The sequence below is a fragment of the Tamandua tetradactyla genome, chromosome 7 (assembly GCF_023851605.1).
Source record: "Tamandua tetradactyla isolate mTamTet1 chromosome 7, mTamTet1.pri, whole genome shotgun sequence".
Classification (NCBI taxonomy): Eukaryota; Metazoa; Chordata; class Mammalia; order Pilosa; family Myrmecophagidae; genus Tamandua; species Tamandua tetradactyla.
Genome location: NC_135333.1, coordinates 109,570,301 through 109,592,896, shown reverse-complemented (window position 1 = coordinate 109,592,896; position 22,596 = coordinate 109,570,301).

Here is a 22,596-nt window from a genome sequence, read left to right as displayed (position 1 = left end):
CAATATTTGGAAATGGTATATCAGATAAAGGTCTAGTATCCAGGATATATAAAGAGAGTGTTCAACTCAACAAAAGGACAAACAACCGAATAACAAAATGGGTGAAAGACATGAACAGACACTCAGAAGAGGAGGAAATACAAATGGCAAAAAGGCACAGGAAAAGATGCTCAACTTTCCTGGCTATTAGGGAAATGCAAATCAAAACCACAATGAGTTATCATCTCACACCCACCAGAATGGCCATTATCAATAAAACAGAAAATGACAAGTGCTGGAAAGGATGTGGAGAAAGAGGCACACTTATCCAGTATTGGTGGGAATGTAAAGTGGTACAACTACTGTGGAAGGCAGTTTGGCAGTTCCTCAGGAAGCTAAGTATAGAATTGACAAATGATCAGGTAATACCATTGCTAGATATCTATTCAAAGGATGTGAGGGCAAGGACACAAATGGACATTTACACACCAATATTTATAGCAGCATTATTTACAATTGCCAAGAGATGGAAAGAACCAAAATGTCCATCAACAGATGAATGGCTAAACAAGCTGTGGTATATACATATGATGGAACATTATGCAACTGTAAGACAGAATAAAGTTATATAGTATGTAATAACATGGATGGACCTTGAGGACATTATGCTGAGTGAGATTAGCCAGAAACAAAAGGACAAATACTGTATGGTCTCGCTGATATGAACTAACATTAGTGAATGGACTTTGAGAATTTCAGTTAAGAACAGAGACTATCAGGAGATAGAAATAGGGTAGATATTGGGTAATTGGAGCTGAAGGGATACAGATTGTACAACAGAATTGATTGTAAAAATTCAGAAATGGATAGCACAATACTACCTAACTGTAATACAATAATGTTAGTACACTGAATGAAGGTGAATGTGAGAATGATAGAGGGAGGAGGGCTGGGGCACAAATGAAATCACAAGGAAAGATAGATGATAAAGACTGAGATGGTATAATCTAGGAATCCCTAGAATATACAATGATAATGACTAAATGAACAAATTAAAAAATGTTTTTGCATGAGGAAGAACAAAGGAATGTCAGTACTGTAGAGTGTTGAAAATAAATGGTAATTTATATTTTAAAACCCTAACTTATGTGTAAGACTAAAGCAAAAAATGTTTATTTGGTACAAAATTTATATCTTGACTAGTTTATTTCCTAATATAACTTATGTGGACAGTTTAATTGAACACCCTAAGTACATGGAACCTTGAGAAGGGCATGAGATTTTGTAGGTTTGTCCAAAGTGAGGCCCTGATAAATTCCAGTGATTTGAACAGTGAATAAAAAAGTATTTGCAAAGTCCCTTTGGAGGAATGGTGAGAAAGGGGGAAAATTCAACTTCCCCATTTGGAGAATTCTTGATATTCTCACAAGCAGTGGGCACATCCAAAGCGATAGGCTGAGCTCTCTATCTTGGGGTTTGTTCATAAGAAATTTATCCCACAAAGGATAGGCTGAGCCTACTTAAAATTAGGCCCAAGAGAATCTCTTTTGTTGCTCAGATGTGGCTCTTTCTCTCAACCAACATGACAAGCAAACTCACTGCCCTCCCCCTTTCTACGTGGACATGACTGTCAGGAGTGTAAACCTTCCTGGCAACATGGGACAGATATTGTAGAATGAGCTGGGACTCAGCAGCAAGCAATTGAGAAAACTTTCTCAACCAAAAGGGTGAAGAGAGAAATGAGACAAAATAAAGTGTCAATGGTTGAGAGATTCAAACAGAGTCAAAAGGTTATCCTGGAGGTTATTCTTACACACTAAATAGATATCACCTTCTTAGCTAAGGTGTAACAGAGAGGGTGGAGGGAACTGCCTGAAAATGCAGAGCTGAGTTTCAGTAGCCATGTTTCTTGAAGATGATTGTATAATGATAAAGCTTTGCAATGTGACTGTGTGATTGTGAAAACCTTGTAACTGATGTTCCTTTTATCTATACTCTGGACAGATGAGTAAAACATATGGATTAAAAATAAATAAATAGAGGGAAGGGGCCAAGATGGCGGCTTAGAAATGTGCACGTTATAGTTCGTCCTCCAGAACAACAACTAAATAACCAGAAACAGTATAGAACAGCTACCAGAGCCACAATAGTGACCAGACACACAGTGTACCCCAGTCTGGACCAGCTGGACCAGCTGCGAGTCTCCCCAGAACCGTGAGTTCCCCAAGCTGCCGTGGCTGGCGCCCGGAGCCCCTCTCCCACAGGCGGCCTCCCAGAGGGAAAGGAAAGACACTCTAACAGTAGCAGGGACTGAGTCCAAACACCAATTGTGCCATTAATAAACAAATTCTGACTACTAAAAATAGGCCCCCAGCTCAGGCGAACCTGGTCTGGAGGTCGCTTATTGGGCTAACCAAAAAACAGCAAAGGGGACAAAATGGAGGTTTTTGTGGCTGTTTCTATGGAGGCTTGGCTGACTCTGGATTCAGCAGCAGGACTACTCAGGCTGCAACTGCCCCAGGCATAGGCAGAAATGGACTGCTTTCAGGGCTGTCTCCCGCCTGTACCTTCCCCAGGGGAGGGGTGAAGCCCAACTCAGGTGGAATCCCTCTCTCAAGGAATTCAGAACCCAGGGTTCAGCAATTTAAAGCCATTAAAACCAGCCTACAACTTCTCTGCCTCCACCATGCCCCCAGCAGGGAGAGCCTTCCAAAGTTAAAGGAGCCACAACATCTTTTGCTGGTGGGACCTGCAGGCAGACAAGCACCACATACTGGGCAGGATAAGAAAAACAGAGCCCAGAGACTTCACAGGAAAGTCTGTCAACCTGCTGGGTCTTACCCTCAGGGAAAACTGATGCAGGTGACTCCTTCCCTCTGATAGGAGGCCAGTTTAGTCTGGGAAAACCCAACTGGAGTCTATAATACCTATGTAGACCCTCCTAAGGGTGGGGAGGGAAGAGACACCTTACAAGCAGGGCAAGAAACAAGAAAGCAAGAGCTGAAAAATTATCCTCTGTTAAACAAAACCTAAGCTAGAGGCCCAGAAAAAGCTGAACTGAAGGTCAAAGAACAGATAGACAACAAACTCATCTAGCAAGAAAACCCTAGGTAAGATAAGTGAAAGCAATCTCCAGAATAAGCTAATTAAGGTAATTAAATGCCTAGATGCCAGCAAAAAATAACAAATCACACTAGGAAAATTGAAGATATGGCCCAGTCAAAGGAACAAACCAATAGTTCAAGTGAGATACAGGAGCTGAAACAATTAATTCAGAATATATGAACAGACATGGAAAACCTCATCAAAAACCAAATCAATGAATTGAGGGAGGATATAAAGAAGGCAAGGAATGAACAAAAAGAAGAAATTGAAAGTCTGAAAAAACAAATTACAGAACTTATGGGAATGAAAGGCATGGTAGAGGAGATGAAAAAAACAATGGAAACCTCAAGGGCAGATTTTGAGAGACAGAACATAGGATTAGTGAACTGGAGGATGGAACATCTGAAATCTGGCAAGAAAAAGAAAATATAGGGAAGAAATGGAAAAATATGAGCAGGGACTCAGGGAATTGAAAGACAATATGAAGCACACAAATATACATGTTGTGGGTATCCCAGAAGGAGAAGAGAATGGAAAAGGAGGAGAAAAACTAATGGAGGAAATTATCACTGAAAATTTCCCAACTCTTATGAAAGACTTAAAATTACAGATCCAAGAAGTGCAGCATACCCCAAACAGAATAGATCCAAATAGACATACTCCGAGACATTTGCTAATCAGAATGTCAGAGGTCAAAGAGAAAGAGAGAATCTTGAAAGTAGCAAGAGAAAAGCAATCCATCACATACAAGGGAAGCCCAACAAGACTATGCACAGATCTCTCAGCAGGAACCACAGAGGCAAGAAGACAGTGGGATGATATATTTCAATTATTAAAAGAGAAAAACTTTATGCAACTGTAAGACAGAATAAAGTTATGAAGCATGTAACAACATGAATGGACCTTAAGGACATTATGCTGAGTGTGATTAGCCAGAAACAAAAGGACAAATACTGTATGGTCTCACTGATATGAACTGAAATCAGTGAATAAACTTGAAATATTTCATTGGTAACAGAGACCATCAGGAGATAGAAATAGTGTAAGATATTGGGTAATTTGAGCTGAAGGGATACAGATTGTGCAACAGGACTGAATATAAAAACTCAGAAATGGACAGCACAATATTACCTAGCTGTAACACAATTATGTTAAAACACTGAATGAAGCTGAATGTGAGAATGATAGAGGGAGGAGGGCTGGGGGCACAAATGAAATCAGAAAGAAAGATAGATGAAAAAGATTGAGATGGTATAATCTAGGATTGTCTAGAGTGTATAATGACAGTGACTAAATGTACAAATTTAAAAAATGTTTTTGCATGAGAAAGAACAAAAGAATGTCATTACGGCAGTGTGCTGAAAATAGATTGTAGTTAATATTTTAAAATTTCAACTTATGTGTGAGACTAAAGCAAAAATGTTTATTTGGTACAAGATTTATATTTTGACTCGTGCATTTCCTAATATAACTTATGTAGATAGCTTGGTTGAATAACATAAGTACATGGAACCTTGGATAAGACATGAGATTTTGTTGGTTTGTCCAGCTAGATGCCCCAATGAATCCCAGAGTGATTTGATCAGTGAGTGGAAAAGTATATGCAAAGTCCTCTTTGGGGAATGGTGAGAATGAGGGAAAACTCAACTTCCCCAAGTTGAATTTTTGATATTCTCACAAGCAGTGTGGGGAACCAAAGCTATAGGCTGAGCCCCCAGTCTTGGGGTTTGTTCATATGAAACTTAATCCCAGAAAGGATAGGTCAAGCCTACTTAAAATTAGGTCTAAGGGTCACCCCCAAGAGAACCTCTTTTGTTGCTCAGATGTGGCCTCTCTATCCAGCCAACACAGCAAGCAAACCCACCACCCTCCCCCTGTCTACATGGGACACAACTCCCAGGGGTGTGGATCTTTTGGCAACGTGGGACAGAAGTCCCATAATGAGGTGAGATTCAGCATCAAGGAATTGAGAAAAACTCTAGAATGAGCTGAGACCCAGCATCAAGGGATTGAGAAAACCTTCTCCACCAAAAGGGGAAAGAGTGAAATGAGACAAAGTGTCAATGGCTGAGAGATTCCAAACAGAGTTGAGAGGTTATCCTGGAGGTCATTCTTACGCATTAAGTAGATAACACCTTGTTAACCAAGATGTAATGGAGAGGCTGGAGGGAATTGACTGAAAATGTAGAGCTGTGTTCCAGTAGCCATGTTTCTTGATGATGATTGTATAATGATAGAGCTTTCACAATGTGACTGTGTGATTGTGAAAACCTTGTGTCTGATGCTCCTTTTATCTACCTTGTCAACAGATGAGTAGAACATATGGAATAAAAATAAATAATAGGGGGAACAAATGTTAAAATAAATTTAGTTTGAAATGCTAGTGATCAATCAAAGGGAGGGGTAAGGGGTATGGTATGTAAAATTTTTTTTTCTGTTTTTGTTTTATTTTTCTGTTGTCTTTTTATTTCTTTTTCTGAATTGATGCAAATATTCTGAGAAATGATCATGATGATGAATATGCAACTATGTGATGATATTGGGAATTGCTGAGTGTATGTGTTGCGAATGTTTGTGTTTCTTTCTTGTAATTTTTTTAATTAATAAAAAAATTTTAAAAATATGCATAATTTTGAGGTTGTTCATAATTTTAGGATATTATAAAAACAGATATTTTTAACCTCTTAAAACCTCTTTGTTTTTATAATATCCTAAAATATGAACAGCTTCAAAAGTATGTTAACTATCAATCTCTGGAACACATACTACAATTGTTTAATTTGTCCCAAGCATAAATCCAGGAAAAGTTTTTCATAGCGCTCTTTCTTTTATTTACTGAAATTTGGCAAGTAGATCTTATTCAATTAGTCCTATCCCAATTCTATTTATATTTTAATATTTGTTTGCTATGGTTATCATTGCAAAGGTATTATTGGAAAAAATAACTGGTTTTGGAATTCTTTCTGAATAAAATATTGCAGCATTTCTTCTGTGCCTGCCATTTCTAATCTCTGGCTCAGTAGAATGAATTCAAAACCAAGCCCACACCTCCTGCACTTTTCTGAACCCAACCCTTCCCCCATAACTGCTTTAGCTGGTTAGGTCCTAAGGGCAGGAATAGGTGAGACAGTAAGAATGAGACCTGGTCTGTTGAACTTGGTTTTAAAATTTTTAATGAAGGCAGTAGGATTTAAGGACTTAGTGTTGACAAGAGTTCTTATGCCCTTCTTTTAATTATTTTCAATTATTAGATCTATTTCACCTAAAACTGTGATCTGGACAATTGGAAGAGTCTTTGCCCTTTCCCTAAACAGCTCTCTGCTGCCTTAGGGAAATTCCAGGGTCTAGGTATTTTTACAGTGATTACATATTCTAAGGCTTTGAACCCTGGTGCCTAGAGGGTTGCTTGTTTTTCTTTTTCTTTGGTACTCCAGGAGTATATATATATATTATATACATGCTTATTTATCTTTAAGCATTCAAATAGTGCTCTTTAATTTTTGTTCACCAATTTGATATTACCATCTGGTGGTAGAGACATACACATTTAACAAGCAAACAGACACGAATAAAAAGTCACACACACACAAAATGTAGACATGGAAATACACTTTTTTTTTTCTTTTTACATGGGCAGGCACCGGGAATCGAACCCGGGTTCTCTGGCATGGCAGGCAAGCATTCTTGCCTGCTGAGCCACCATGGCCTGCCCCGGAAATATACTTTTGAGAAGGACAAATAAAGGATTCAATATTCATCATTTCATCTCATTTCTGCTTTTTCTTTTTGAAGAACAGCTCTAACTGTAATACAGTGTCCTTGTCTATAGAACCATTTTCAGGCCTTTTCTTTTTTCTTGATTCTAAATCAACCTGAGGCTAGACTGTGTTATAAAAATAAACTTGTTTTTGTTTATTTTCATAGTCTTGTAACTAAAATCTTTTCAATTTTTCAAAATACAGCCCAAAGATCTATATTCAGGAATGCTATTAGATTTTTCCAATTTAAAAAATTTCCATAATCAGTAACTAATTAGGAACACTTGAACAATACAACTAGGGTAACACACCAACTAACAAATTTGCACAGAAGCTTAACACTTACTATATTTAAGTAACACATCAATTAATAACTGGACCAAACATACCAATTAACAATTAAACAGGCTCGAAACACTATTTCTAAGTAACACTCCAGTTAACAGTTACGCATACTTAATTCCATTAAATATTAATTAATTGTTGGAGTACTTATTTTCCAGCAGTACACTCAACAGACAAACACAGGTCAGGGCCTCATACCCTGTACAGAATGGTACCCAGAAAACAGAAAGGCATAGAGGTCAGAGCAAGGGGGATGGTTCAGGAATGTGGGTCCCGGGGCTTCAGACCCAGATCCAGGGGACTCAAACTGTGGTTGGTGTTGAATTTCTAAGTTCTTGGCCATGCCACAAGAAAGACTTCAAGGGTAGAGCACAGATTGAGTAAGCAGGCAGAAAGCGTATTAAATACACATGCAGAGAAGAGTACACGCGGGTGCTCTCGCAAGAAAAGAGAGGTGAGAGGTCCCAGCTCTGTTGGACAATCTGCTTTTATTGCTTAGTTTAATTTAACTCCCCTCCCAGCCCCTTGTTCAGGGCTCTTTTTCCTACCCTTCCTTCTCTCTGGGTGGCATCTGGTGGTAGATAGTGCACTTGGGCAGGTCAACTGTCACTGGCTGAGTAAGTGGGAGCCCCAGGCAGGATGATTTGCAGGACAGGCCCTCTTAAACTTGATTAACCATCCATGAAACAATGGACTAAAAGGCTCCATTGGACTTGAGCCACTAGAATGCAAAACCACGGACCTGCGGACTTGCGCCCATGGAAATGTTAAGGACAGGACCTATGCAGGCTCTGAGAATACAAATTAAAGGACGAGCGCTTTGTAGCCAAAAAAGGGAAATGATAATTTATTATTGCCTGTGCCTCAGACCATACAAAAATGAGGCCCTTGGGCCCTGGTGCCAGCCTATGCAGCTGTACTGGTTGGGAATTTTTTTTTTCTTTCATGTTTTCCTTTTAATAAGTTATATTTTTTTTAGTGAAAAATAACATATATACAAAAAAAGCAATAAACTTCAAAGCACATCACAACAACTAGTTGTAGAACAGATTTCAGAGTTTGGTATGGATTACAATTCCACAATTTTAGTTTTTCACTTCTAGCTGCTCTAACATACTGGAGACTAAAAGAAATATCAATATAGTGATTCAGCACTCATTCCCATTTGTTAAACCCTAACTTCTCTGTATAACTCCACCATCACCTTTGATCTTTCTGCCACTCTTTAAGGGTATTTGAGCTCTGCCCATTGTAACTTTTTCATGTTGGAAGGAGCTGTCGACATTATGGGATAGGGAGATGGAACTAGTTGATGTTCTGGAAGGGTTGGCCCTTCTGCGTTTCAGGATTTATCTGGTCCAAGGACCCATCTGGAGGTTGTAAGTTTCTGGAAAGTTACCCTAGTGTGTGGAACCTTTGTAGAATCTTGCATAATGTCCTAGGTGTTCTTTAGGATTGGCAGAAATTAATAAGGGGTTTAATCAAAAGTGAGGCTTTGAAAATCTCTAGCTTGTTGTCAAAACCAGAAAGCCAGGGAGCCGCCTCACTTTGAACACCACCACATCAACCTTTGGGTCACTTATTTGTTTTCAGACTCCACATTACCAACGGTGGAAATCAAATATACCGCTTTAAAATTAGAGCCAACATTTAAAATTAGGAGGGTGACAGTGTCCTACTTTGATCTGAGGCGAAAGAACAAGTTCTTAATACAGTAAGATAAAACACAAAATGTAAACAAATCTTTAGAAATCATGAAGTATATGTGTGTATATATATTTATATAATTAGAATTATCATTAATATTTAAAATTATTAAAAAGAAGATTGCCGCCTTACCTTTTCTGATGGTTAGGTTCTGGTGTCAACTTGGCCAAATGATTACTCCCAGTTGTCTGGTCAGGCAAGTACTGATCTGACCATTGCTGGGAGGATAATTCATGGCTGGTTGATAAACTGCAAGGTGGGTGTATTAAATCATCAGTCAGTTGATTCTATCTGTGGCTGATTAACTAATGTGCATCTCCCACAATTAGATAATCCAATCAGTTGAAGGTTTTTAAGAAAGAAGAGAGACTCTTTCACTGCTTCTTTCAGTGTGCAAGCCTCTTCTGTGGAGTTTGTCCAGACCCTTCGTCAAAGCCACAACTTCACAGCCTGCCCTATGGTTGCATGAGACACCTTTATAAATCTCGTATTTACAGATCTCTCCTGTTGGTTCTGTTTCTCTAGAAAACCCTGACTAACACACCTTTCTTTTGGTACTAGGGTATTATTTTTTAAGGAATGGGCTTGTCTCATGAAGATAAGCAGCCTTGTTGGACTTGTTTATTACAGTTCCTTCTTCTCCATGGAGGTAGAGGGTCTTACTCAGCACTGCAAAGGATTGTTGGTATGTTAGCCTGCCTTAGTTGCTTTTTTGTTTCTTCTTAGTTGTTTGCTGTGTAAAAATGAAGTTTAAGCAAATTAAGATGATCAGTAAAGTTATTTACCATTCTAATTTCACATTCACTCCTTTTGGTCAAGGCAGTTTCAGGACTTCCCAAAGACCAAGGGGGATTATCTTGTTGATTAAGGCCTTGTAGCTTAGGGACACATGAAACAAAAAACAGCTTAGTGGCTTTTAGTCATTGAGACATGAAGTTGGTGAGTCCTGGAAGGAATTCTGAGCCAAAGCAGAGCAGGAGCCCAAGCATAATTAAAGAGTAGAATAGGGAAAGTGGGAAAATATTACTCTGTTACAATTTACTTCATCCCACTACTCTTATAGTTTTTCCACCACCTCTTCTGCACAGGTCCTTGAGCATGGGAATGGGAGGCCATAGGTTTACAGACTGTGATGTTGAGAAATGAGGGCACAACTATAATATAAACAATGACAAGGTAGACAAATAATCAATACTATCAATATGCCAAAAAGAAGAGTATAATAACTCCAATGCAAGGGTAGATTAGTAAGCAAAGAGGAAAAGAAGTCCACAAATCCTAACTTTTGGCTATGGTTTATAGACTATTGTGAGTATGCAAGGCATCAGTGACATTTGTATGTTCATCAGTTATATGTGAGCAGCAAGTGGTGCCAATCATGGCACAGGTACCATCTTGAGCAAGAGTGATCATATTTAAGGCCTTATGGTTTTGAAACACTGCTTTTTAAAATGTTTTGAGTTTTTCTATTTAAAAGAGCTATATACTGTGTGCTATGCTTAACAATAAGACAGCAACAATACCCCAGCAATACTGGGGGTAAATAATTGAGGGGGAAGAACAAGAGTTAAGGGGAGGTTTGGATTTTCTATTTGGTGAGGGTGTGCTTATTGGTTATTTTTCTCTTGGGAGCAATGAAACTTGTCTAAAATTGAGAGTGCTGTTGATTATACAACTAAGAGAGGATAACGTGAGACATAAACTATTGACTTTGGATATTATACATGTTACCCAATGGATGGAGGTGACTGAAGGATGCACTGAATAGTATGGTGAACTGTGGTGTATACATATGATTAAACACTGTGCTGCTACAGAAGGAACAAAATTGTGAGGCATGCAATGATGTGAATGAACCTGGGGGACATTATGTGATGCAAAATAAGCCAGAAACAAAAGAGCAAATATTGTATGGTCTCATTTGGAAAATACTTATGAGAAAACTTGTGGCCTGGACTGTAAGCTCTTATAGCAGTCACATTCAGTCTGGACCTGTAATTGGTATCTAGATTTTCAGAGGTTATGCTGTATATGTATAACCTGATATTGCCCTGGAACTGTGGGTACCTGTGTGATACCTAAGACTCAGAGGAGGGGTTCTGCAGGTCTGAAAGGCAGCATTGCCACAAACAACAACTGCTAAAATAGTTGAAAAAGAGATCCGGCTTCAATTAGATATAAGAATGAAGCTGACACTGGGTCAGGACTAAGGTAAATCAGAATGCAGGCATAAGGAAGACATTGTCTACATTTTAGAACTTCATCTACTCTATAAGACCAAAGGAAGAGAGGCATATTTTGTCCAGAACCTAATTTTCTGCACATAATCTAACTCAACCTGTCTGTTTAAATGATGATAGATCATTTAAACAATCCAAACACATGTATCCCAGAATGGGAATGAGGGCTTGTAATTCTGCATAGCTTAATGTAATGTCTGGATACATTCCAGAGTATTTTGAGCAGATAATCAAAAAGCATTGGCACCCCTTGCTCATGGAAGTCCATAACTATTTAAAGCTAGAATGTATCTGCATACCCAACTGTCAATATGGTTGTGAAATGCCGCTATGGCTGCAACTCAAACAGGAAGACAGAGGAACTTAGATGAAGCAGAAAGAAGACTAGGGGCTTAAACATAAATGTTCAGTGGGTACCTAAATGTAAAGGTTTTTTTCTTGTAAGTAAAATTACTGCAGAACTTTCTCCTTTGTGGCTTAGCATATCTGCTGCTAATGAGTGAGTGTTAGGCTTAAAGAATCACACATGCTGTCTCCCTATAGGAGTAAGCTTTAGTGTCAATTGTGTCCTTTTTAGGTTTTAACCACATAGTTCCAGCTATTATTTCCCCAGTGGATCTATTTCTTGTGCTTCTTTCATATTGTAGCACTGTTGGTCTTTCTGAGAACAGGAAGATGGGATCCAGGGTTCTGTTGGCCTGTTTCACAGGGTTCTCTGGCACTATGCAATAGATCCAATCTGGAGGCAGTGTTTATTGAAGAGCTCAGGTGATGGAACTCTTTTCAGCAGGCGGAGTTACAGGTGTCCGTAGTTTCCATCTACTTCTGGGGCATGATTAGAAGATATATGTGTCTGATATTTTTATAGTTTTGCAGGCTGTGGAATTGGCTGTGCCAATAACTCAAATGGGGAGATGCTATGTGTGGCATTTGGAGCCTAAATATGTAAGCACTTTAGTTAAAACAGAGGTCCAATTAAAAAAATATATTTTTACCAGGTTATGTTAATGGGTAGAGCATAATTTATGTACTTGCCTTGCTTTCTTTTAAAATCTCTTTTTGTTGAAAATGAAGCTCTGACCTGTACTGTTTGCAAGCACTTTCAGAGAAGCATCGGAGTAAACAATATAGCTGACAAGGAAATTTGATTGTTTCTGTGACATTATGACATTTTAAAAAGAACTGAAACCATAATTAGAACATTACATTGTCTAACATGCTGCAGATTAATAACCAACAGAAGTCTATTAAATTTCTTTTAATTTCTATAATATTGTTTAAACATTTTTTATGGAACTTATATCAAATAACTTAACCACTATCAGCATTTCATTTTTTTTTTAGCAAGATGAAAGAACAAATCCTTTGCAACTGTTTGGACTAAAGAGCTATCCTTTGGGGGTGTGTGTCCAAGATGGCGGCTTAGTGAGGTGTGGAATTTAGTTCATCCTCTAGAGCAGCTAGTAAATAGCCAGGAGCAGTACAGAACAACTGCTGGGGCCACATCAGTGACCAGTCACACAGCATACACCATTTTGGACAAACTGGACCAGCTGTGAGCACACCCGGAACTGCAAGTCCCCCAAGCCACAGAGACTGGTGCCCCTCCCCCACAGGCTGGAAAGGAAAGAGACTTTACTAACAGCAAGGGGCTGAGCTCAACCAAACTCCAATTGTGGAATTAATTAACAAATTCTGACTTTAAAAATAGCCCCCAGCTCAGATAAACCCCAAATAAAAGCTAAAGTTACTAGTTTTTGCTCCAGTGCAGAGGTGCAGGGATGATGGTGGGGGTGGCAACCAGAGCTTTTATCGGATTGGACAGCACAAAATACTTGAAAAGGTCTGGGCCCTGGAGGAAAGAAGGGCATACATAGAACCTGGAGATACATAGAGCAATGAACCAACTTAAGCTCCTGATTGGCAAACCTGAGGTATGAGGGTCCTGCACTGAAAAGGCTTTTTTTTTTTCTTTTCTTTTTTGTGGCTGTGTTTCTAGGCTTGACTGCTCTTTGCATACAACTGCAAGGCTTCTCAGGCTCCAACTGCCCCAGGCAAGGGGAGAATTAAGCTTGTCTGAGAGGCAAAGAAGCTGGTCAGGTGAAATGAAGTAATTCCCTGGAGGATGTGCCTTCCCTCAGGAGAGGGGTGGGGCCCACCCAGCTCAGGTGGAATCCCTCCCTCAAGGAGTTCAGACCCTAAGGTCTGGAAAACTGAAGCAATTAAAGCCAGATCAGAACCTCTCCTCTGTCTCACACATGCCCCCAGCAGGGAGAGTCTGCTGAAGTTAAAGGTACCACATCACTTTATGCTGCTGGGACCTGCAAGCAGGCAAGCACCACATCCTGGGTAGGATAGGAAAAACACAAGAGTCTAGAGGCTTTCTAGGCAAGTCTTTCAACCTACTGGGTCTCACCCTCAGGGAAAACTGTAGCAGGTGACTCTTTTCTCCTGAGAGGAGGCCAGTCTGGGCTGGGAAAATCTAACTGGGGTCTATAATACCTAAGTAGACCCTCCTAAGGCCAAAAAAAAAAAAAAAAAAAAAAAAACCACCATGCAGGCAGGGCAAAAAACAAGAAAACAAGAACTGAAAAATCCTGATCTGTCAAACAAAATCTAAGCTAGAGGTCTAGAATAAGCTGAACTGAATATCAAAGAACAGATAGACAACAAAGTCATTCAGCAAGAAAATCCTAGGTAAAAAAAAGGGAAAGTCTCCATGAAGTAATTAAGGAAATTAAATGTCTAGACACCAGCAAAAATAATGAATCATACTAGGAAAACTGAAGATATGGCCAGTCAAAAGAACAAACCAATAATTCAAATGAGATACAGCAGTTGAAACAATTAATTCAAGATTTTTGAACAGACATGGAAAACCTCATAAAAAATCAAATCAATGAATTGAGGGAGGATATAAAGAAGGAAAGGGATGAACAAAAAGGAGAAATCAAAAGTCTGAAAAAACAAATCACAGAACTTATGGGAATGAAAGGCACAGTAGAAGAGATAAAAAAAAAGGAAACCTGCAATGTTAGATTTCAAGAGGCAGAAGATAGGATTAGTGAATTGGAGGATGGGACATCTGAAATCTGACAAGCAAAAGAAAATATAGGGAAAAGAATGGAAAAATATGGGCAGGGACTCAGGGAATTGAATGACAACATGAAGCAGATGAATATACATGTTGTGGGTGTCCCAGAAGAAGAAGAGAAGGGAAAAGGAGGAGAAGAACTAATGGAGGAAATTATCACTGAAAAGTTCCCAATGCTTATGAAAGACTTAAAAATCACAGATCCAAGAAGTACAGCATGCCCCAAACAGAATAGATCCAAATAGATGCACTCCAAGACACATACTAATCAGAATGTCAGATGTCAAAGAGAAGGAGTGAATTTTGAAAGCAGCAAATGCAAAGCAATCCATCAATACAAGGGAAGCCCAATAAGACTACGTGTAGTTTTCTCAACAGAAACCATGGAGGTAAGACGACAGTGGGATGATATATTGAAGTTACTAAAAGAGAAAAACTGCCAACCAAGAATTCTATATCCAGCAAAATTGTCCTTCAAAAATGAGGATGAAATTAAAACATTTTCAGATAAAAAATCACTGAGAGAATTTGTGAACAAGAGACCAGCTCTGCAAGAAATACTAAAAGGAGTGCTAGAGGCAGATACAAAGAGACAGGAGAGCAAGGTGTGGAGAAGAGTGTAGAAATGAAGACTATCAGTAAAGGTAAAAAAAAGAAAAATTAGATAGGTATATAAAATCCAAAGTGCAAAATGGTAGAAGAAAGTACTAGCCCTTGCAGTAATAACACTAAATGTTAATGAATTAAACTCCCTAATTAAAAGACATAGACTGGCAGAAAGAATTAAAAACAGGACCCATCTATATGCTGTCTACAGGAGATGCATTTTAGACACAAGGATAAACACAGGTTGAAAAGAAAGTTGGGAAAAGATATTTCATGCAAACAACAATCAGAAAAGAGCAACAGTAGCTATACTAATAGCCAAAAAATTAGATTTCAAATGTAAAAAATGCTACAATAAAAAGTTAAAACAATAAAAAGTTTTTTAAAATAAAAAAATGTAAAACAGAAGAGACAGAGGAGGACACTATATACTAATAAAAGGAACAATTCAACAAGAAGACATAACAATCACGAATATTTATGCACTGAACCAGAGTGCTCCAAAATACATGAGACAAACACTGATAACACTGAAAAAAGAAACAGACACATCTACCATAATAGCTGGAGACTTCAATTCCCCACTCTCATCAGCAGACAGAGCATCTAGACAGAGGATCAATAAAGAAACAGAGAATTTGAATCATACAATAAATGAACTAGTTTCACAGATAATTATAGAACATTACACCCCCCAACAGCAGGATACACTTGTTTCTCAAGTACTCATGGATTATTCTCAAGGGTAAACCATATGCTGGATCACAAAGCAAGTCTCAATAAGTTTAAAAAGATTGAAATAATACAAAACACTTTCTCAGATCATAAAAGAATGAAGTTGGAAATCAATAACAGGCAGAGGGCCAGAAAATTCACAAGTATATGGAGGCTCAGCAACACACTCTTAAACATCCAGGAGGTCAAGGTAGAAATTACAAAAAAAATCAGTAAATATCTCGAGGCAAATGAAAATGAAAGCACAACTTATCAAAATTTATGGGATACAGCAAAGACAGCATGAAGAGGGAAATTTATTGCCCTAAATGCCTGTATCAAAAAGAAGAAGAAAAGCAAACATCAAGGAATTAACTGTTCACTTGGAAGAACTAGAGAAAGAACAGCAATCTAACCCCAAAGGAAGTAAATGGAAAGAAATAATGAAGATTAGAGCAGAAAGAAATGAAATTGAGAACATGAAAAGAATCAAGAAAATCAACAAAACCAGAAGTTGGTTCTATGAGAAAATAAGATTGATGGACCCTTACTGAGGTTGACAAAAAGAAGAAAAGAGAGGATGCAAATAAATAAAATCAGAAATGGGGAAGAGGAGACATAACCACTGACCCTGTAGAAATAAAAGAGGTAATGAGAGGATACTATGAACAACTTTATGCTAATAAACTAGACAACATGGATGAAATGGACAACTTCCTAGAAAGGCATGAACAATGAACATTGACTTGAGAAGAAATAGAAGAACTTAACAAACCAATCACAAGTAAAGAAATTCAATTAGTCATTAAGAAGCTCCCCAAAAAGAAAAGTCCAGAACCAGATGGCTTCATATGTAAATTCTACAAAACATTCAAGAAAGAATTAGTACCAACCCTGCTTCAAAAAGATTGAAGAGGATGGAAGGCTACCTATGTCATTCTATGAAGCCAACATCACCATCTTACCAAAGCAGGACTAAGATACAAGAAAAGAAAATTACAGACCCATCTCTCTAATGAATATGCATGCAAAAATCCTCAACAAAATTCTTGCAAATTGAATCCAGCAGCACATTAAAAGAATTACACACCATGACCAAGTAGGATTCATCTCAGGTATGCAAGGATGGTTCAACATAAGAAAATCAATTAATGTAACACACCATATCAACAAATCAAGCAGAAAAACCACATGATCATCTCGATTGATGCAGAAAAGGCATTTGACAAAATTCAACATCCTTTTTTTCTGGAAAACACTTCAAAGAATAGAAATAGAATGGAACTTTCTCAATATGCTAATAGGAATATATGAAAAACCCACAGCTAACATCATCCTCAGTGGGGAAAAACTGAAAACTTTCCCCTAAGATCAGGAACAAGACAAGGATGTCCACCACCACCATGGTTATTCAACATTGTATTGGAAGTCTACCAGAGCAATTAGACAAGAAAAAGAAATGAAAGGCATCAAAATGGAAAAGGAAGAAGTACAACTATCACTGTTTGCAGATGACATGATACTATATGTTGAAAACCCTGAAAAATCCACAGTGAAATACTAGCACTAATAAATGAGTGCAGCAAAGTGACAGGTTACAAGATCAACATGCAAATATCTGTAGTGTTTCTATATACTAGCAATGAACCATCTGGTGGGAAATCAAGAAAAAATTCGATTTACAATTGCAACCAAAACAATAAAATATTTAGGAATAAATTTAACTAAGGATACAAAAGATCTATACAAAGAAAACTATAAGAAATTATTAAAAGAAATCACAGAAGACCTAAATAAATGGAAGGGCATATGGTGTTCAGGCATTGGAAGACTAAATATAGGTAAGATGTTGATTCTACCTAAATTGATTTACAGATTCAATGCAATACCAATTAAAATCCCAACAACTTACTTTTTTTTAAAATTTAATTTAATTTTTTTACATGGGCAGGCACTGGGAATCGAACTCAGGTCCTCTGGCATGGCAGGCAAGCATTCTTGCCTGCTGAGCCACTGTGGCCCGCCCCCAACAACTTACTTTTCAGAACTAGAAAATCCAATAACCAAATTTATCTGGAAGGGCAGGGTGCCCCAAATAGCTAAAAATATCCTGAGAAATAAAAATGAAGCCGGAGGTCTTGCACTACCTGACTTTAAGGTGTATTATGAAGCTACGGTAGTCAAAACAGCATGGCACTGGCATAAAGATGGATATACTGACCAATGCAATAGAATAGAGTGCTTAGATATAGACTTTCTCATCTATGGACAATTGATATTTGATAAGGCAAGTCAACTCACCTGGGACAGAACAGTCTCTTCAATAAATGGTGCCTAGAGAGCTGGACATCCATATGCAAAAGAATGAAAGAGGATCCATATCTCACACACTATACAAAAATTAACTTAAAATGGATCAAAGACCCAAACATTAGATATAAGACCATAAAACTTTTAGAAGAAAATGTAGGGAAATATCTTATAAATCTTGTAATAGGTGGTGGTTTCCTAGATCTTACACCCAAAGCAAGAGCACTGAAGAAATAAATATATAAATGGGAACTCCTCAAAATAAACACTTCTGTGCATCAAAGAACCTTGTCAAGAAAGTAAAAAGGCTGTCTATGCAATGGGAAACAATATTTGGAAGTGATATATCAGATAAAGGTCTAGTATGTAGAATATATAAAGGGATTCTTCAACTCAACAACAAAAAGACAAACAACCCAATTACAGAATGGGTGAAAGACATGACAGACACTTCTTAGGAGAGGAAATACAAATGGCTAAAAGCACATGAAAAGATGCTCAACTTCCCTGGCTATTAGGGAAATGCAAATCAAAATTACAATGAGATACCATCTCACACCCACCAGCATGGCCACTATCAATAAAACAGACAAGTGCTGGAGAGGATGTGGAGAAAGAGGCACACTTATCCAGTGTTGGTGGGAATGTAAAATGGTACAACTGCTGTGGAAGGCAGTTTGGCGTGTCCTCAGGAAAGCTAAGTATAGAATTGCCATATGATGTGGCAATACCATGGCTGGGTATCTACTCAGAGGATATGATGGCAAGGACACAAACGGACATTTGCACACCAATGCTTATAGCAGCATTATTTACAATTGCAAAGAGATGGAAAGAGCCAAAATGTCCATCAACAGATGAGTGGCTAAACAAATTGTGGTACATACATACGATGGAATATATGCAGCTGTAAAACAGAATAAAGTTATGAAGTATGTAACAAAATGGATGGATCTTAAGGACATTATGCTGAGTGAGATTAGCCAGAAAGAAAAGGACAAAGACTGTATGGTCTCACTGATACGAACTAACATTACTGAATGGACTTGGAGAATTTCAGTTAAGAATAGAGACCATCAGGACCTAGAACTAGGGTAGAGGATGGGTAATTGGAGCTGAAGGGATAAGATTTTGCAATAGCACTGATTGTAAAAATTCAGCAATGGATAGCACAATACTACCTAACTGTAATGCAATAATAATAGAACACTGAATGAACTTGAATGTGAGAATGATAGAGGAAGGAGGGCTGGGGCACAAAAGAAATCAGAAAGAAAGATATATGATAAAGACTGAGATGGTATAATCTAGGAATGCCTAGAGTGTATAATGATTGTGACTAAATGTACATATTTTAAAAAGTTTTTGCATGTGGAAGAACAAAGGAATGTCAATACTGCAGGATGTTGAAAATAGGCGGTAATTAATATTTTAAAGCTATAACTTATGTGTGAGACTAAAGCAAAAAATATTTGGTACAAAATTTATATTTTGACTAGTGCATTTCCTAATATAATTTATGTAGATAGCTTAATTGAACACCATAGTACATGGAGTAGGGCATGAAATTTTGTAGGTTTGCCCAGAGTGATACTCCAGTAAATCCCAGAGTGATTTGAACAGTGAATAAAAAAGTATTTGCAAAGTCTTCTTGAGGAAATGGTGAGAAAGAGGGAAAAGTCAACTTCCACAAGTGGAGAATTGTCAATATGCTCACAAGCAGTGTGGACAACCAAAGCAGTAGGCTGAGCCCCCAATCTTGGGGTTTGTACATATCAAACCTCATTCCACAAAGGATAGGCTAAGCCTACTTAAAATTGAGCCTAAGAGTCACCCCCAAGAGAACCTCTTTTGTTGCTCAGATGTGGCCTCTCTCTCTCAGCCTACACGACAAGCAAACTCACTGCCCTCCATCTGTTTATATGGGACACGACTCCAGGGGTGTGGACCTTCCTGGAAATGCAGGACAGAAATCCTAGAATGAGCTGGGACTCAGCACCAAGGGACTGAGAAAACCTTCTTGACCGAAAGGGAGAAGAGTGAAATGAGACAAAATAAAGTGTCAATGGATGAGAGATTCCAAACAGATTCGAAAGGTTATCCTAGAGGTTATCTTTATGCATTAAATAGATATCACCTTTTTAGTTAAGGCATAACAGAGGCTGGAGGGAACTTCCTGGAAATGTAGAGCTGTGTTCCAGTAGCCATGTTTCTTGAAGATGATTGTAGAATGATAAAGTTTTTGCAATGTGACTGTGTGATTGTGAAAACCTTGTGTCTGATTCTCCTTTTACATACCTTATCGACAGAAGAGTAAAACATGTGGATTAAAAATAAATAAATAATAGGGGGAACAAATGTTAAAAAAAAAAAAAGAAAGAAAGAGGCACACTTATCCCCTGTTAGTGGAAATTTAAAATGTTACAACCACTGTGGAAGGCAGTTTGGTGGTTCCTTAGGAAGCTAAGCATAGAATTACCATATGACCTGGCAATACCACTGTTAGGTATCTATTCAGAGGACATGAGGGCAAGGACACAAAGGACATTTGCACACCAATGTTTATAGCAGCATTATTTACAATTTCCAAGAGATGGAAACAGCTCAAATGTCCATCAACAGAGGAGTGGCTAAACAAAATGTGGTATATACATGCGATGGAATATTATGCAGCTGTAAGACAGAATAAAGTTATGACGCATGTAAAAACATGGATGGACCTTGAGGACATTATGCTGAATGATATTATCCAGAAACAAAAGGACAAATACTGTGTGGTCTCACTGATCTGAACTAACATTACTGAATGGACTTGGAGAATTTCAGCTAAGAACAGAGGCCATCAAGAGATAGTAATAGGGTAGAGTTTGGGTAATTGGAGCTGAACAGATACACAAATTGTGCAATAGGACTGATTGTAAAAATTCAGAAATGGATTGCAAAATACTACCTAATTGTAGCACAATAATGTAAGTACACTGAATGAAGCTGAATGTGAGAATGATAGAGGGAGGAGGGCTGGGGGCACAATGAAATCTGAAGGAAATATAGATGATAAAGACTGAGATGGTATAACCTAGGAATGCCTAGATTATAGTGTACAATGATAGTGACTAAAGGTACAAATTAACTAAATTTTGCATGAGAAGGAATAAAGAATGTCAATATTGCAGGGTGTTGAAAATAGATGATTCATATTTTGAAAATTTAACTTATGTGTGAGACTAAAGCAAAAAATCTTTATTTGGTACAAAATTTATATTTTGACTAGTGCATGTCTTTTTTTTTTCCCGTGACTTTTGATCATTCCATTCTACATATATAATCAGTAATTTACGATATCATCACATAGTTTCATATTCATCAATATGATGATTTCTTGGAACATTTGCATCTATTCAGAAAAAGAAATAAAAAGAAAATAGAAAAAAATTCATACATAGCATACACCCAAGCCCTCCCCCTCACCGATCACCAGCATTTCACTCTAAATTTATTTTAACATTTGTTTCCCCTATTCATCTTTAGTCCATATGTTTTACTCATCTGTTGATAAAGTAGATAAAAGGAGCATGAGACACAAGGTTTTCACAATCACAGTCACATTGTGAAAGCTATATTATTATACAATCATCTTCAAGAAACATGGTTACTGGAACACAGCTCCACATTTTCAGGATGTTCCCTCCAGCCTCTCCACTACATCTTGACTAACAAGGTGATATCTATTTAATGCACAAGAATAATCTCCAGGATAATCTCTTGACTCTGTTTGGAATCTCTCAGCCATTGACACTTTATTTTGTTTCATTTCACTCTTCCCCCTTTTGGTCAAGAAGGTTTTCTCAATCCCCTGATACTGAGTCTCAGTTCATTCTAGGGGTTTTCACAATCCCTTGATGTTGAGTCTCAGCTCATTCCAGGATTTCTGTCCCATGTTGGCAGGAAGGTCCACACTCCTGGGAATCATGTCCCACATAGACCGGGTGAGGGTGGTGAGTTTGCTTGTTGTGTTGGCTAGAGAGAGAGGTCACATCTGAGCAACAAAAGAGGTTCTCTTGGGAGTGATTCTTAGGCCTAATTTTAAGTAGGCTTGACCTATCCTTTGTGGGGTTAAGTTTCATATGAACAAACCCCAAGATTGGGGGCTCAGCCTATAGCTTTGATTGTCCACACTGTTGTGAGAATATCAAGAATTCAACCTGGAAAATATCATGATGATGAATATGCAACTATATAATGATATTGTGAATTACTGATTATATATGTAAAATGGAATGATCAAAATAGGAATGTTTGTGTTTGTTTGGTGTTTTTTGGTATTTAAAAAAATGTAAAAATAATTAAAAAAAATTCAACTTGGGGAAGTTGAATTTTCCCCCTTTCTCACCATTCCCCGAAGGGGACTTTGCAAATACTTTTTTATTCACTGTTCAAATCACTCTGGGATTCATCAGGGCATCACTCTGGACAAACCAACAAAATCTCATGTCCTACTCAAGGTTCCATGTACTTATGGTGTTCAATTAAGCTGTCTACATAAGTTATATTAGGAAATGCACTAGTCAAAATATAAATTTTGTACCAAATAAACATTTTTTGCTTTAATCTCACACATAAGTTAAAAATTTAAAATATTAATTAGCATTTATTTTCAGCACCCTGCAGTAATGTTTTTCCTCATGCAAAAACATTTTAAAAATTTGTACATTTAGTCACGATCATTATACACTCGAGG